The sequence below is a fragment of the Lolium rigidum genome, chromosome 1, assembly GCF_022539505.1.
Source record: "Lolium rigidum isolate FL_2022 chromosome 1, APGP_CSIRO_Lrig_0.1, whole genome shotgun sequence".
In the NCBI taxonomy this organism is placed as follows: Eukaryota; Viridiplantae; Streptophyta; class Magnoliopsida; order Poales; family Poaceae; genus Lolium; species Lolium rigidum.
This window is the reverse complement of record NC_061508.1, coordinates 299,317,751-299,333,312: the sequence shown is the minus strand read 5'-3', so window position 1 is coordinate 299,333,312 and position 15,562 is coordinate 299,317,751. Positions and strand designations below refer to the sequence as shown.

Sequence of the window (15,562 nt, the reverse complement as noted above, 5' to 3'; positions counted from 1 at the left end):
AGAGAGAAAATAAATGGTGGGAGAAAAAGAAAAACCTTGAAGCGAAGCTCATCACTTGTACACCTCGCTTGTTTGCCCTGGTTGTTTGGGGAGGCAGTAGCAGCGGCACGACGCGTCACCGGAGTTTGCCTCTTCTTCCTCCCACACCCTCTCTTCTAAGAACCTTATATGAGTCCACTAAATAACTGAAAAACTGAAACATCAATAGACTAAAAAGAATATACCATGGCGTGCGACCACTGTCATCCGTAAAGATGATATGCATGCAACAAATGAAGAATAAACAACTACCCATTTGTTATTCTACTGGATACACAGACGAATTATAAACTAATGAAGAGAACACAACATTGCATATAGGAACGAATGCATGGTCCCATTTGGGTTCACAACAGAGCTAGTTGTTACATTATTTACAAACATCAAACAGGAGTGAACGATTGTGAGAGATCAGTACCCAGAACAAAACATAATAATCCACAGGCAGTCCGTCAGATTGTCGTAGACCTGGAAGTCCAAATGGATATGAACTTCCAGGGTAAATAAAAAACCAATTTACACTTTCAAGGTTCAACACATTACTCCCTCTGTCCACGAACAATAAAATGCCTGTCTTCCCACCCTACTGAACTACTAAGTAATTCATGAGGATCCTTTTGCTCTACTGAATTTCTTTTGAGAGCAAAAATAACTCATATAGAAGCAACTTGAGAAGCAAGGTATTCAAAGAAAGAGGAGATACTCTGTTTATTAGTCCCAGTTCCTTATTACCTCAGTACCTCTATATGAAAATCGCACTAACCTAATATCATAAAAGAATTGGAGCACACAGAGATCATACTAACAATTTCATCCAAGACCTGAAAAATCTAAAAACTCTCTTACCATACACCCACCATATGTTTTATTCTCAATATAATATAAATCGCCTTCATGCTTTTTCTCTTTGTATTCCCTGGAGGGGATGTAAGCAAACCAATGATCATCACAGATATAAATATTATACAGTGAGCAATCAAAAAATCAATAACCACATATACATACAAAGAAACATAACAGATAAAGCACACATGCATTTTTTGCATCGTCTTGCTTTATATAGCAGACAAAGTAACCAATCCCCATGTATTTTGGTGACATGCAGCCTCATATGCTGAAAAGAGAATGTATACTAATGCGAGAGAATAAATAAAGCGATCCCCATGTCTCGCATAAAGTAGGTGAAACAAAGGGGAAAAGATAATGAAGAACAAAACTCACTTGCCACCTAGATGCAGGCACATATGATGAAAATTTTCATTCCTGATTGGAGGCCATCTGCTAGGAGCACGGAACAAAAAGAAGACAATGAAAGTTTACTAAAATTGCCTTCTAGTGAGATCATACTTATTACTAAGAAAATTGACAACAAAAATGAAATAAAACCTATATGACAATGCCTCTGAACCATACTGATTACTAAGAAATTTGCACAAGCTTACCAAATTTCGCCGCAACTCTTAACATATTATAACAACACATGGTTGCAGCTTGAAAATGACCAGCATCAGCAAACATACATGATCATAGATGCTTCCAGTGAAATCTGTGAGTAGGGAACATAAATGGCAAAATTTAATTAGTACATACCATGTGAATGCTATAAAATAGGGTTAAATACATAAGACACATTGTTAGATATATGAGGCCATCAAGGTAAAGCCCAACGAAAAATTCTCTACCAGCATCCATGCAATTAGTACATCAAGAAATTGAGAAACAAAAGTCAAGGCAAATAAATCAGGTTGAGAGCCTGACCATTATTGTAGTTTGAGTGTGACAACAAAACGGAAAAATGGAGAATGAAACCAGAACTTATTCCAGATCATGGCCCAAGAAACAACATCAAAATCATAAATAATTTCTTAAGACAAAGAAAAACCTACCATATTTCATTATACAGTCTGACCCATCAGCTGATTAAAATAATAGTATGTTCAAGCCGATCACCACAATGTGAAATAACTGAATTTGACAATATTAAATTAGGATAATGATACAAACAGATCAATGCAGACCCATCTTTTACCTCTCAGACATGGAGGATAATCTTCCCTTATTTTTGGCCGGCATGAGCATTTTGTTTGATCTTTGCATCGACAACAATCACATCACACAACTTAAAACATAATCATTGGATAATCTGAGCACAAGAATCACTGTCATCAATATTTAAAAAGCCCTAGAGTAGCAGAAGTTTTTTTTTTTGAGCTGTAGAGTAGCAAAAGTTAGTACTGGCTTGAATGTAACTGTATAGGAATATCCCTGATGTATGAGCCTCACATGAGTGAGACATACTTCTGATTCTTTGTAGAATAATATACTTAAGTTTCAGTCTTGGATACAGTGAAATCTGCTATATACAAATTTAATGAGAATAAGCACATAAGCTCACCTGATGACATGACAGCAGCAAAATTAAATGGATCTTCATCCCGACAGTTTGACAGGGCCAAGTGACAACACAAAGGCAAAGAAAATGATCATAGTAGGAGCATCGATTTGATTTCCTAATTTACAGATGTATCAGGCATTAGCAATATGTGTCCTAGTGCGGAGGTGGAGAAAGCTAACCTGCCCGGAAGTCTCTGCTTTGAGGAGCAGCCGCAACAGCCACACCGACATTGTCACTCGGGCCGTTCACCCCACATGAATGGTAATAGTCCTCCTTCCAAAACAACTGTAGGAAGAAGGGGATCATCAATTAACACACGCACATGATATGTCAATACTGTTAGCCTTTCAAAGCATGTATAGAAAGTGCAGTCATGAACCATGGTGCATAGTACAATGTCTGAAACAGATAGATAAGGAGAAAAGGCATGAGACAAAATATAAACAGAAAGAATAGTGGCAATGAGCACATGGATTGCAAGCAAGCTACTGAATTAGAACTTGATAAGAGAAAAGGAGAACACAAAAATGAGTTCAGATACATGAGATAGATCAAAGAGTGGTATTCAAAATGCGTCAAAAGAAACGACACACCTCTGAACCACCATGCTGTCGTAAAGAAAATCTTAGGTCTTTCCACAAAATAATCGGACAAAAGTAAAAGAGCACAGAAAAATCATACTGACAATTTAATCCAATAACGAAGAATCTAAAAGTCCGCAGATCAGACATGCAGCCATTGGATTCCTCGGTATAATCAAGTTCCTCTGAACTTTTCCTTTGTTAGTCTGCTTCTTCCCTGCAGCGGATGTAAGAAAATCATTAACCATCCAAGTACTGAAAACACTAAATGGTGAACAATCACAAATCCAGTAACCATATAAGCTGCTATGCATACAAAGGAACAATAATGAGCAAACACTGCTCCTATAAATTCAAACATCAAGGATTCATTCATTTTATTTTGCATTTCCATGCGTCATCCATGGCATAAGTATGCAACGTGCACAACAAAATTAGGAACTACTATGGACATTGTGTGCTTTTAATCTATTATATAATTAAAACAACAGACAATCAATGATCATGCGAACACCTTCTCCTTCAAAATCAAAAACACAAAATTATATTTGTTACTTCAATGCCAACAAAGTACATGAAAATGCATTCACAAAAGCAAGGCAGTACCAAAAAACCTCCATTGCTTGAAGTTCATCACAACAGTATAACCCATAAATTAATAGGAACAAAGAGAGAGCACACAACCTACGAATCCAAGCTGAGCTGTGAGAATTCTTGACGGAGCAGTCTTTGCACTTTGGCATTTACACAAACAACTTATGTACATACCTGCAACCTCAAATTAGAGGGGGGAAACGGTACTGCAGATCAGCGGTGGAATCAGGAAGAGCTATTCAAGAAAAGGGGTGGGGAGCCAAGGTAAGAAAGACTGATATAGCTGTAAATAGCGACGCGCAGCTGGGACACCCAAGATAGCTAACCCATGGCAGTGCCCCTTGGCTTACATAGGGGAGAACAAGTTGGCTCTCACTGGTGCGGTTGCAGCGAAACTGATGTATGTCGAGGTGCGGCGAGAGGCGGAGCAGGAGTCACATACCTAGCACCTCGTGTCAACGCCGAGGCGTGATGGCGCAGCAGCGTCCGGCGCTGTGAACAACTCGGATCCCTGCAACTGTGCCTCTTCCTGCGTGGCCGAACACCCCATGGAGGAAGACGCCGGCAGAAGCGCCGTGAACTGGTCGGCAGAGTGAAGGTGAAGAGGATAGGGGGGTCCTGGCAAAAAGCAAAGAGGATTGGGGAGGAGCACCACGAGGGGATTAATGGACTTGCTAAGAATAAAAAATGCACTAATTCAACAACACGAACACACGGATCTACCATCCCAAAAATCCACATATGAGCGTCAGTGAAATCAGAGAGATAGAGAGGGGCGAGGAAGAGAGGTATAACCTATAGATATAGCAAACTTCGTCGATTATGCATCAGGGCGGAATCGATATGGTCGGAGGAGAGGTCCAGAGCAGCGCCGCCTCTCTACCGGCAGCCATGGGACAGGTCGGCTGTGGTCAACGCGGAAGAAATCCGCCACGACGAAAACCCTAGCCGCATCTTATGGCACTCACGGCGGATCTCCACGCCCAAGACCGGGGCTGCTCTAGGCCAGGCATGGCGACCATGGGAAGCGCCGCTCGCGCCCAAGGCCGGTGCTGCTCTGGGCCAGTCATGGCGACGGCGGGAGGCGGCCTGCTCATGCTGCACGCGGCGGTCGCGCCCAAGACCGGCGCTGCTCCGGGCCAGCCATGGCGACCATGGGAAGCGCCGCTCGCGCCCAAGGCCGGTGCTGCTCCGGACCAGTCATGGCGACGGCGGGAGGCGGCGCTCGCGCCCAAGGCCAGCCCCATGAAGATGAAGGGGATTGGGAGGGGAGAGGGAGCGACGGGATTGGGGAGGAAACGGGCGACGGGATTGGGGGCTGGCGGCTAGCTAGCGACGTCGGGCCGAGCGGGCTTCATAGGACCCATGGATAAAAAGCGGGTTCGTGGGAGGGCCTCGCGCCCTGGACGAAATCGACGGCGGAGATCGCGCCACATCAGCTCGATCGGACGGCCCAAAATCCAAACGCCTGTGAGAGCTCCATGGGGGTGCAGCAATCATACCGTGAGATACTACTCGTGCGGTCGTCGCTCCTATCGATAAGTTGGTTACTACAGCATATTCCACCTACAGCATATTCCACCTACGTTCTGGGCTGGTTGACCAGGCATTGGACTTTATCAAGTCAATGAGCGTACAACCAGGACCTAGTGTTTGGGGGGCACTTCTGTATGCCTCTGTTTTTCACAGTAACAAAGAAGCTCAAGATTTGGCTTGCAAATCTCTTCTTAGAATGGAAGAAGGAAGTCCATCAAATCTTGTCTTAGTATCTAACCTATATGCCAATTCTGGTAGGTGGAATATTGTTGAACAAGTGAGGGCAAAGATTAAACAGGGCACATTAAAGAAAACACCTGGGCGTAGTTGGGTAAAGCCAGCAACATAGTGGTGCAGTTATTCTTGGAATGAATTGTTCGTGGCCCTTGCAGTGTCCTTGAGCCCTACCAGCACACGTAAGCTGGTTATGCTTTGGAATCTGGGGTATTATATAATACCGTATCAATACATATTGTACATCGACTGGAACAGGCTCCATTGGAAGTTAAAATAACAGAGTTGCCGTATCTGTTGATACTTGTACATGTACTTTCGGACGGTGGTTACTAGAGCAAACAAAACACCTTTTACAATGGTTACATTTTCTGCAATGTTCACTCTCCCATATACTCTTTGCCAGGTAAATATAATTTCTTATGGGTTTGTTGTTTGATCTAAAATTATTTGGTCGCTTCAGAATTTTGACATTTCTTAATTTTTTTAAGAATTTGATGTTCTTTTATTTCTGATCACATGAAGTTATAGAATTCCTTTTTCCGTGAAAACGCAAAACGCTTTTGTTTTTCATTTTGAAAAGATAGAGTTTTACAGTCCTACTAGGAGGCATGGTACAAGAATATTGCTTAGAAGTGATAGAATTCCTTGTTCTAGGATAACTAACTAAGTTCCTAGATGAACCATGAGTTGACGCCTTGTGAATGTACACTGCTTAATGAATATTGCACTTGACCAGTCAAGACAACGATGATTACTAGTGGTGTAACTCTGATTTTGTAAGGGCATTTTTTTACTATCTCAGAGAATGTAGCATTAGATTGTTTTCGTCAACACTAGCAGAAATGCCCGTGCGTTGCCACGGGATAACGAAAAATTTACTCATCGGTAAATAATTATTTTAGTCTATAAATGTGCGCGAAACATAAGTAATATGGTTCTCGTCCATATATGGATGAGGACTCTCACCTTCTCCTTTGCAAATGTCATGTCTCACGACCTATTCTTCCACTCCACCTCTCCATCCCCTTCATTTGCTCTTGGCTTAGCATTGCCATCTCCACCTCCTTTATTTGCTCTGTTTTAGCATTGCCATTGCTTTAAAAGTCTGGCATCTCACGTAACCCGAGGGAACATCAAATAGTGATGTCAAACTTTGTGATCTACTAACCAAATCTAATTAGGTTTAATCGAGGGGGAAAATCAATAGGAAGTATACATTCAAATTTGCACTTGCTTCATCTTAGTACATCATTAATAAAAGTGGGGAAAAAGAACGGTGTTAACTATATGTTGCATAGGACAACAAATTTAAAATCCCAAAATTGTGGAATACACGAGGGTTTCTGCAGAATCTTTCCTAACAACCAACTAAACAATACTACTACCTCCATTACGTTTTAGGTGTCGGGAATGTCGTTGAAAACATATTTTTATTTCCACCCTTCCTAGTACAAATGCCCGTGCGTTGCTAGGGGTTCTCAAATTTTATTTATCAATGTACATATATAATTTATAACTTACTGTAAAAATTTAAAACAAATCAAGGATATCAGCGTAATAACAAGAAAACATTGTTGTGCATTGAGGTACCACGACTTCTGTAATTATGAGGCTTAGATAACCCGACATGCTAACATGTTCTTATATCCAGCGAACACGATATGATGTCTAAGATTAAAGTGCAGCAGATGCATGCGAGAGGTTGTGGTCTAAAGGTACTCTTCACTATCTATCGAAACCTTTTCCTCAGCGCTGGCAGGTGTAGAAAAATCTTGTAGTGTAGTACTCAGCGAGTGGAAGAAGTCAGAGAGAGATAAAGAAAGGGTCACGGGATAAAAAAATTCTTATCTCCAACATTAAGATTTCACTTTGTTTAATGTATATTTATTTAAACGGACAATTTGAGTTCAATAAAGCAAACGCCAACTAATTGTCTCATACTACAGCCGATGAATAAAATTGTAGTAGGATATGCAAGCTTAGATGCACTCGTGACATTGGTATTGATCATTAAGGCTACCAAGATCGATGTTTAAGATAGTCCACTGTTCTATTTTTTTAAAACGAGGCAAGATTCGTCATTTTCATTAATAGAGAAGAATAGGTTGTTTTTTTTGGTACAAACACCCTCGCCGACCATCGTGGAGCACAACCGTTGCGAGGGGACACACAACCACCCTGGCTACCAACAGAAGCTGCAAAAACACCACCAAAGAGAAGATCGTCATCAAGATTGCCCACCAGCGTCATCATTGGTCTATTGTTATGTAATATATTGCACTTCCCAAGGTTATTTTTCTAATAATGCATCAAGTTGGCATGACAATATGAAACCACAATTTTATATAAATAAACCTGATATTGTGTTACAAACCAAATTATGTTGTTACTTACGGTGAAAAAACATAACAAACCAGTGTATCTAATCAGAAAATAACACACTAAGCTCTCATATATGCTCAAAGGAGCATTTGCATCACTGGATTGCACACAGTAAAAGGTAAGCAAACTAATATAATCATACAATTAGGCAACACAACCCAACAAACAATATATATGATTACAAAATAGCATACATATTACATTGGCTCAAATTTATTTCACAACAAGCCCAAATTAGCACGTCTTCAAAGAATCGATCATGTGATAATTCCGAAAGCGGTTACTCTAAAAAGTAGCATGGATATTTGTAGTGATAAAAATGAAATAAGGATCCAGACCATTGAAATAGAACAATATCATAATTAATTGTTTTCACCTTAAAATATCATATAAAACATGTGTCTATCAGAATACCATGCTTTTTAACTCGATGTATAATCGCCAAGTCATTTTCTCAAAATCATGGCGGCTCGCCACTATATAGCGACTTTCATGACTTTACACTGAGTCGCAGGGTTTGGCGACTCACTCTTGAGTCGCGACTCAAAAAAGCTTGCAGCATACAACCAGGGACAGAGCCAGGATTTAAATCTGCAAATTTGATATGTGCAAATTTTGTAATTTCTAAACTATGTTGGTAGGAATTTACAGCAATCTCATGGTCCGGCTTTTCTTACTCTTCCCTAGAGCAATGTAAGGTGTTAGTGCTGAATATCAACGACAGAGATAGATGCAGAGGTCACTTTGCCACTTCTTCAAGAAGAAGAAAAAACAAAGATTTTCTTGGCAACGAGCAAGGATGCTACTATTATTTCAGAAACGGCGCCAAGGCCGCTACTATTATTCATGGGTAACATCCAAAGAACACAACAGACACCAACATACTGGCACACACCACATCCCTCTGTCTCAACTCACTCCCACTACTGAATCAAAATAGCCCATCAACTCGACCTTTACTCTAAAAGAGCAGCGCCTAGGAAGAAAACCAACGCATTCTCAAATCTCAAATCTTTCAGAAATCCAAGCCACCTTTCTTCTTCTTCCGGCCGAGAGGTGGCCAGATCACTTGCTCGAGGGCTCCCCCTCGACAGCCAATGGAACAGTGCTCGCCATTGTGCGGTACTTGAGTGCGTACAACATTTCCAGGTAGTGGCGGGTCTCGCGCCTCTCGAGGTTGGAGACGTACTTCCAGAAGCCATAGACACCGGTGAGGGTCATTAGCCTCTCAGAGTAAAGCTTCCAGGTGTATCTGAATAACATGGATCAAATGACAGTGTTTAGTTAGTTGCAGCAAAAACGGTAAAATTCAGAAATAGAAACCAGTGACTAAAATAAGTTGCATACTTCTCCTCAATACGCTGAAGCCCTCCCAGTGAGATCTTGGTCTAGTGGCTGTGGTCTCCCTAGCACTTCTCAAAGAACTCAACGAGCAGAGCCGAGGCCTTGTCACCCTGGTAAGGATCAATGTGGTAGCCGGAGACACTGTTCACGATGATCTCAGCTGGACCACCATATGCAGTTGCAAATGTTGGAAGACCACAGGTCATGGCCTTGATGACAGTTAGCCCAAAATCCTCATAGAATGCAGGCTACACAGAAAGGAAGCATATGAGAACAGAGATTTTTACAAGGCAAATGATTCTGTTTATGCAACATGTAGGTACCTGCACAAAAGCACCCTTGGTGTCGCAGATGTAGCGATAGAGCTCAGCATTACGGACACGGTTCATCTGAGCAGAGATCCAGCGGATATGGCCATTCAGGTTGTACTGCTCAATAAGGTCAAACATCTTTTTGAACTCAGCCTGCTCCTCCTTGTCCTTTGATGGGTTGCCATGGTCACCACAAACAACCACAAGGTTAACAAGCTCCTGCAAGCGAGGGTTCCGGCCATACAGCTCAACCGGACCGGTCAAGTTCTTGACACGGTCCAGACGAGCCATCGAGAAGATGATTGGCTTGTTCCTGTCCTTCAGAACAAACCTGCACAATGCAATCTAGTCAGATTAACAGCAATGCAGGCAACCCACGAATGCAGAACAAGCAGTAAGAAACAATTCTCCACTTCTTACTTGTGCTCATCGTTGTCGACATCACTGTAGAGAAGCTCCTCGATCTCTGGGTGGAGTGAGGTGAGCCTCCTTTGTGACTCTGAGTATGGGAAGTAGATGGACATGTCCGCACCAGGCGAAACTATGTTAAACTTGGGGTCAAAAACATCGATACCGTGGACAACACGGTACATTCCAAGCATCGTGAACGCCATGTGAGACTCGTACTGACCAACGGTGTCCTTGCTGAAAAGGAAGAATTTCCATTAGGTCATGAAAAGATAAATACATTTCACAACAACACTGAAATGAATATGAACAACAAAAGTTTAGTTGTACAGAAATATTACTTTCTAGCAATCTCTTGAAAGGTACTTGTGATGATGAAGTCCGCGTGGTTCATTGCAATCAAGTCAGTTGTGAACTGGCATGAGAAGTGGTAGTGATCCTCAAACTTCTTCCAGTACAGGTCAGAGTTGGGGTACTTGGTTTTCTCAAGCGCATGGGCAATGGTACACTGCATACCAACGAACGGCCAAGGTAACATCAGAAAAATGATCAATATATATGAGGTAAATATATTCCCAACAGAAAAGTAAACATAATTCATACATGAGTAACGCCCATCTTGTGTGCAAGCAAACATGCAACAAGGTTTCCATCACTGTAATTTCCGATGATCGAGTCGGGGTTGGCACTGGAGCTCTCCGAAATCTCGTGCGCCACATCCTGCAGAAACGGGGAAAGAGTCAATAAGATATTTGTGTTAACCAAATGAGTACCGAAAAAGGTATGATGTTGAGGTTAGGTATCTACATCAGTGAAAGTCTCCAGGTATGGCCAGACTTCAAAACGTGAGATCCATTTGCGAACAATTCCATTTTCAGTTCTGAATGGCACACGAAGGATGTGGGTGTGCTCAGTACCGAAAACCTTCTCAAGACGCTGACCGCAGGTCGTGCCAGTTGCATCAGGGAGAAGCCCGGTAACCTGCGCAGGGACAGAAAAGAAAAGGTCGAGTTTCATACAAAATAGCTGAACATTTTTACTTATCATGAGATATCAGACTTACAATAAGGATCCGTGGTGTGATATCGAGTCCTTGCTGCTTGATCCTCAAAAGCATCTCATTCTCCATAGCACGGACTTGATCCAAAATGTTGACAACCTTTGGGGAATCATAGCACAAAGATTAATGAGAACAAGTCTAGTCAAATGAACATCTATTCATGCCAAAACTATGAAGGATTTTACCTGCCCTCCGGTGTCAGGGTACCCCAATACATTGGCTTGTGCAAAGTAACCATGTGGAGAGAGGATGACAACATTGAACACCATTGAGTTTAAACTATCCCAATTCTATGGTATAGTTTCTTTTTACCTTCCTTCGACAAGCTGTTCCTTGAACTGCAAGTACTCAGGGACACTCAACTCCTCGACAGCGAGCTCGCTCACATTGACCCTCACATACTCCCAGACACCAGGCCTAGGACGGATGGCAAGTGCAACCCATGGGGAAATGACTATTGCCTCCTGTATGATATAAAACAGTGCAACTGATTACAACAAGAAATAAAGTGAAAAATGGATACTGAAATCCTGCGCTGCCCTCAGTACATCCTCAAAGACGCCATCCTTGAGCTTCTCGCGCTCTGCTTCAGGGATTGCAGTGTTATACATATATGGGGCTTACCTACCGACGAAAAGAACATATTAATTCTGCAGCTTCAGAAATCCTGATGGGGACAAGGCAAAAAAAAACGTACGAAGGTTGATGCTCTGCTGATACATTAAATGCCCTTGTATATATGTCAGGCCGGAGCAACCGGAGATCAGGGAGGCGTCCTCAGGGTCGAGCAGCGGGGCATTGGCGGCGAAGCGCAGGCACGTGAGCCGGCGGCGGGCGGCACAGGTAGGGTGGGGCGACGCGTGGCCAGCGGCGGAGCGGGGCGGGGTTGTGGCGATTGAGGAAGAGAGGAAGTGGACGGGCGTGGCGATAGCGGAGATCCATGATCCATGTGGACGACCACAGGACGGGCAAGGGCTCCGGCAGGCGGATGTCGCCGGAGATGCAGGCGGTGTCGAAGGTGTGGAGGCAGGTGAGGGCCTCAACGATGCCGTCCGGCCGGTGCTCCATGACGGACGGGAGAGAGGGAGTTAGAGGGGATATGGCGTGGGAGCTTGGACGAGCGCGGAGATAGCGCTAGCGGCGAGGGATCTTGGACGAAGGCGCATGCATAGGCGGAGATAGCGGAGGCGGCAGCGGTGTTGATGTTTCGGATAAGACGATAGCGGAGACGACGAAGCGACGTGAGCCATGAGACACGGCCCACGAAGGTCTGCAAAGCCCAGGTGGGCGACGGGGAATGATCAAAAGGACGACCAAAGTTGGGGGAGAAGGGGGAACATGTTCCTTCTTTTTAAGTAGTAGAGATTTAGCCGCACAAACAAGTGAAAGAACCACTTTTTTTACATATGTGGCGGACCTACAAACAATTAGTTCGGTGGGCCAGGCTAAGGGAGAGTGTGATTATTTTCAAATTTGGAGCTGGTGTGTTAGTTTGTTGTCTTGCTGCAGTTGTAGGAAAAATTGGAGCTACAAAGATTTTTCTGTAAAATATCAAATCAGTAAGAGCATGTCTACCAGACCCCTTAAAACGCCCAACCCCGTAAAATAACCGCCGATATACGGGGTAGAGCTCTACCCGGCCGTCTAACAGACCCCTTAAAACGCCCAACCCCGTAAATTTTTTACAGTTTTGGCTACGGGGCGGCTCCTCGCCCCTTACAAGTACGGGGTGGGAGGCTAAATACGGGGCCAACCCCTCACCTGTGGCGCGCTGAATTTTCACCAAATTGCAGCCGCTTCCGCCATGGAGCCCCGGCGGAGAAACGTGCGACCACCTCCGCGGCGGCCGCCGAGCGTCCGTGGGCGTCGCGGCTGCGGTGCTGCGGGTCTTCTCGCGGGCGGGGGCGGCCGTGGCGGGCGAGGGCGGCCGTGGCCAAGGCGGTGGCGGGCGGAGGCGGGGGCGGCGGCGGGCCGGTGGCGGCAGGCAGGGGCAGCCGTGGTGGGTGGTGGAGACGGGGCCGTGGTGGGCGGGGCGGCCGGCCCACGGCCGGTGGGCTGGCGGAGGTTGCGGTGGGCGGCGGGGGCGGCGGCGGGCCGGTGGCGGCGGGCAGGGGCGGCCGGCCGGCCGGCCGGGCGGGGCAGGGGCAGGGGCAGTGGGGCTGGTGGAGGAAGAATGAGAAAAAAGAAAAAAATGATTTGACATATTCTAGGAATATGCTCTTTTACCGTTTAGGGATACGGGTTCTGCTAGCTCGTCCGAGTTTTCGGCCGGCGAAAAGTGAATACAGAACCCTTACTCGTGATGAAAATATACGGGGCCTGTTACATGCTCTAACTAAGAATTACATTACAGGAAAGAAAGAAAAATATTTATGCTAGTGCGCTGTCTTGCTGTAGTTGCATGGAAAATGGTGCTCGAGTGCTCATTGCCTGGGTCAGCGGCTCGCCGCCTCGCTGCTGGACCTCTGGCCAGTGCCGGGACCCCTTGGATATATGATACCAGATGCCTCTGCTGCTCCCTTGGTTTTCTAAACCTAGCTGCTCCATGGCTGGCGAGAAGAACCAGTGACAAGAGTAAAGGAGACTAGCAGCATCGGTGGTGGTCCTTGTCAGTCCAATTCGTGTCGATGCGGTGCTAAGGGCATCTCCAACGGGGCGACCCATCCCGCGCCCGCGCGTCCGGATAGGTCCAGACGGACAAAAACCCGGCCCAGCGCGCGGACCCATCCCTAAAACGAATGGCCGCGGCATCCGGAACGACGCAAACCTGGCCGGCGTCCCTAGATTTGAGCCGGGTTTGCGTGGCCGCGGACGCGAAAGGCTGGTCGCTCGCGTCCGCCCCTTGTCCGCCCCTGGCCCGCGTGTCATAGACATAAACATTTGTTTTCATTAAAAAGAACCCATTACAATTTTTTTAACTACTACTTCTATCCTACTACGTACGGGGCCGGCGGCCTCGCCGGCGTCTCCTCGCCGACTCGCCGTCGGGGCCGTGGATTTCACTCGACGCGGGCGGCCTGTACGCGTGAGGATTCCACTCCAGCTTACCAGCTGGGTGGCGCGGCGGCGGCGGTGGCGGCTTCGGCGGAGACCTTCATCCTCCTCCTTTCCGCCCGCGCACCTCGGGCGCGCTCCGCCTCCTGCGGCGGAACCATCCGCTTCCCGCATACCTCAAGCTCCTGCAGGGCGGCGCGTTCCACAGCGGTGCGCGCCTCCAGGCGGACGCGAGCGGGGGCCTGGGCCTCGTGGTTCTCCTGCCGCCGGCGCATGCGCTCTTGCCGGCCGCGCTCCGCCGACGCAGCATCCTCCCGGGCGCGCCGCTCGGGCGAGGGCATCTGGATGAGGTGACGGGCTGCTCGCATAGCGATCGGCTCGTTCTTCGGCCGAGGAGGTCGCCTAATCGGCGGCGGCCGGCCCGCCGGGTGGCCTCGTGCTCCTTCGTCACGCGCGTGAGATCGGCGAGACGCTCCTCGATGGCGGCGTTGATATTCGCCAGCGCGAGGTCCTCCTCGTCGACGGGCTCCTCTGCGGCGGCCGCCCCCTCCTCTGCGGCCTCGTACCAGCCGTCTGCGGTCTCGTGCCAGCCGTCCGCGGCCGCCTCCACCATCTCGGCGTCGCCTGCCTTCTTTGCCGCCGCCTCGGCAGCGACGCGGAGCGCTTCGTGGCGACCCACCGCGAGTCCGCGCGCTCCTCCTCCTCCGTCCGCGGGAACCTGGCCCGGGCGGCGAGGGAGAGCTTGGCCCACGTGGCTGCGGGGGTGCGCGGCATGGCGACGGAGAAGGTGGAGTGGCCGCCGGAGAAGGTGGAGTGGGAGAGGAAGGTGATGCGGTCTGTGTGAGACCGCCGTCGTCTTTTATAGCCGGCGGTCTGGCGGGAAACTTGGGCGCGAGCGCGCGCCAATGGCGTTTTCGCGCGCGCGGGAATCTTGGTGCGCGCGGGATCTTTCCCGCGCGTTCCACCGTCCACCATGGTTGTCCCGTCGAGGCCTGCCATGGCGCAGCGCCGCGCAACGAGGACGAACCACGTGGCGTCTCTTTGGGTCGCCGCGTTGGGCGCCGCGTGCGACCCAAACGGACACGTGGACGCGGGGCGCTGTCCGCGTGTCCGGACGGCCGCGCAAACGGCCCAAAACGGACGGCCCAGCGCGTCCGTTTGGGTCGGCCGGTTGGAGATGCCCTAATGGACTGGACTTGAGCAATTGCTCTAGTAGTACTAATAAATTGGGCTTGTCCAGTTGGGCTACTGTTAGCATATTATTCAAATATACTCATACTATTATTTTTTTGCGGGTACTCATACTATTATTATTATTATTTCCATATACTATGAAAGTATAAAATTAGAATGTATGGCTTAGTTTTTCAATTATGGCATGTCCCCCCTTAGCTAACACACTGAATCCGCCCTATAACGTCCTCAAAGATACCTCGTCAAAACCTTTCAAAGTTCTAAGTGTAGTTGGGTTGCAAAATCGATGGCTTTGAAAGGAAAAAAAAAGGTGGAAATAGTTTCGTATGATCTTTTTGTGGGTACTTAACAATGGAGAATAAATAGACAATATTTTTACAGATCAGATAAGACCCCACGTCTAGCTGTCTTTGTAATGCTGACTAGTGTGCATTATAATGTTACGAAACATCATATTTACATTCAGTTATTGATAGTGGTCAACTTT

At 46.6% G+C, this 15,562-nt stretch overlaps 2 long non-coding RNA genes and 1 pseudogene across 4 annotated transcripts; all 3 read right to left on the bottom strand.

Moving 5' to 3' along the window:
- Window positions 1–529: 529 nt before the first annotated feature.
- LOC124696784 lies at window positions 530–2,613 on the bottom strand. 2 transcript variants are annotated; one of them, XR_007000732.1, is made up of 3 exons: window positions 2,069–2,613; window positions 1,482–1,585; window positions 530–1,320 (listed from the first exon to the last, which is right to left on the bottom strand). It is a non-coding gene; the product is annotated as an uncharacterized LOC124696784 (long non-coding RNA). The 2 variants fall into 2 exon arrangements; XR_007000731.1 differs by having other exon boundaries at window positions 530–1,317.
- A 6-nt stretch (window positions 2,614–2,619) lies between these two features.
- LOC124696776 lies at window positions 2,620–4,226 on the bottom strand. Of its 2 annotated transcripts, XR_007000730.1 has the most exons (4): window positions 4,052–4,226; window positions 3,700–3,783; window positions 3,120–3,232; window positions 2,620–2,719 (listed from the first exon to the last, which is right to left on the bottom strand). It is a non-coding gene; the product is annotated as an uncharacterized LOC124696776 (long non-coding RNA). The 2 variants fall into 2 exon arrangements; XR_007000729.1 differs by having other exon boundaries at window positions 2,626–3,232; window positions 4,052–4,225.
- Window positions 4,227–8,829: 4,603 nt separating this feature from the next.
- LOC124683993 lies at window positions 8,830–11,156 on the bottom strand (annotated as a pseudogene).
- Between the last annotated feature and the right edge of the window lie 4,406 nt (window positions 11,157–15,562).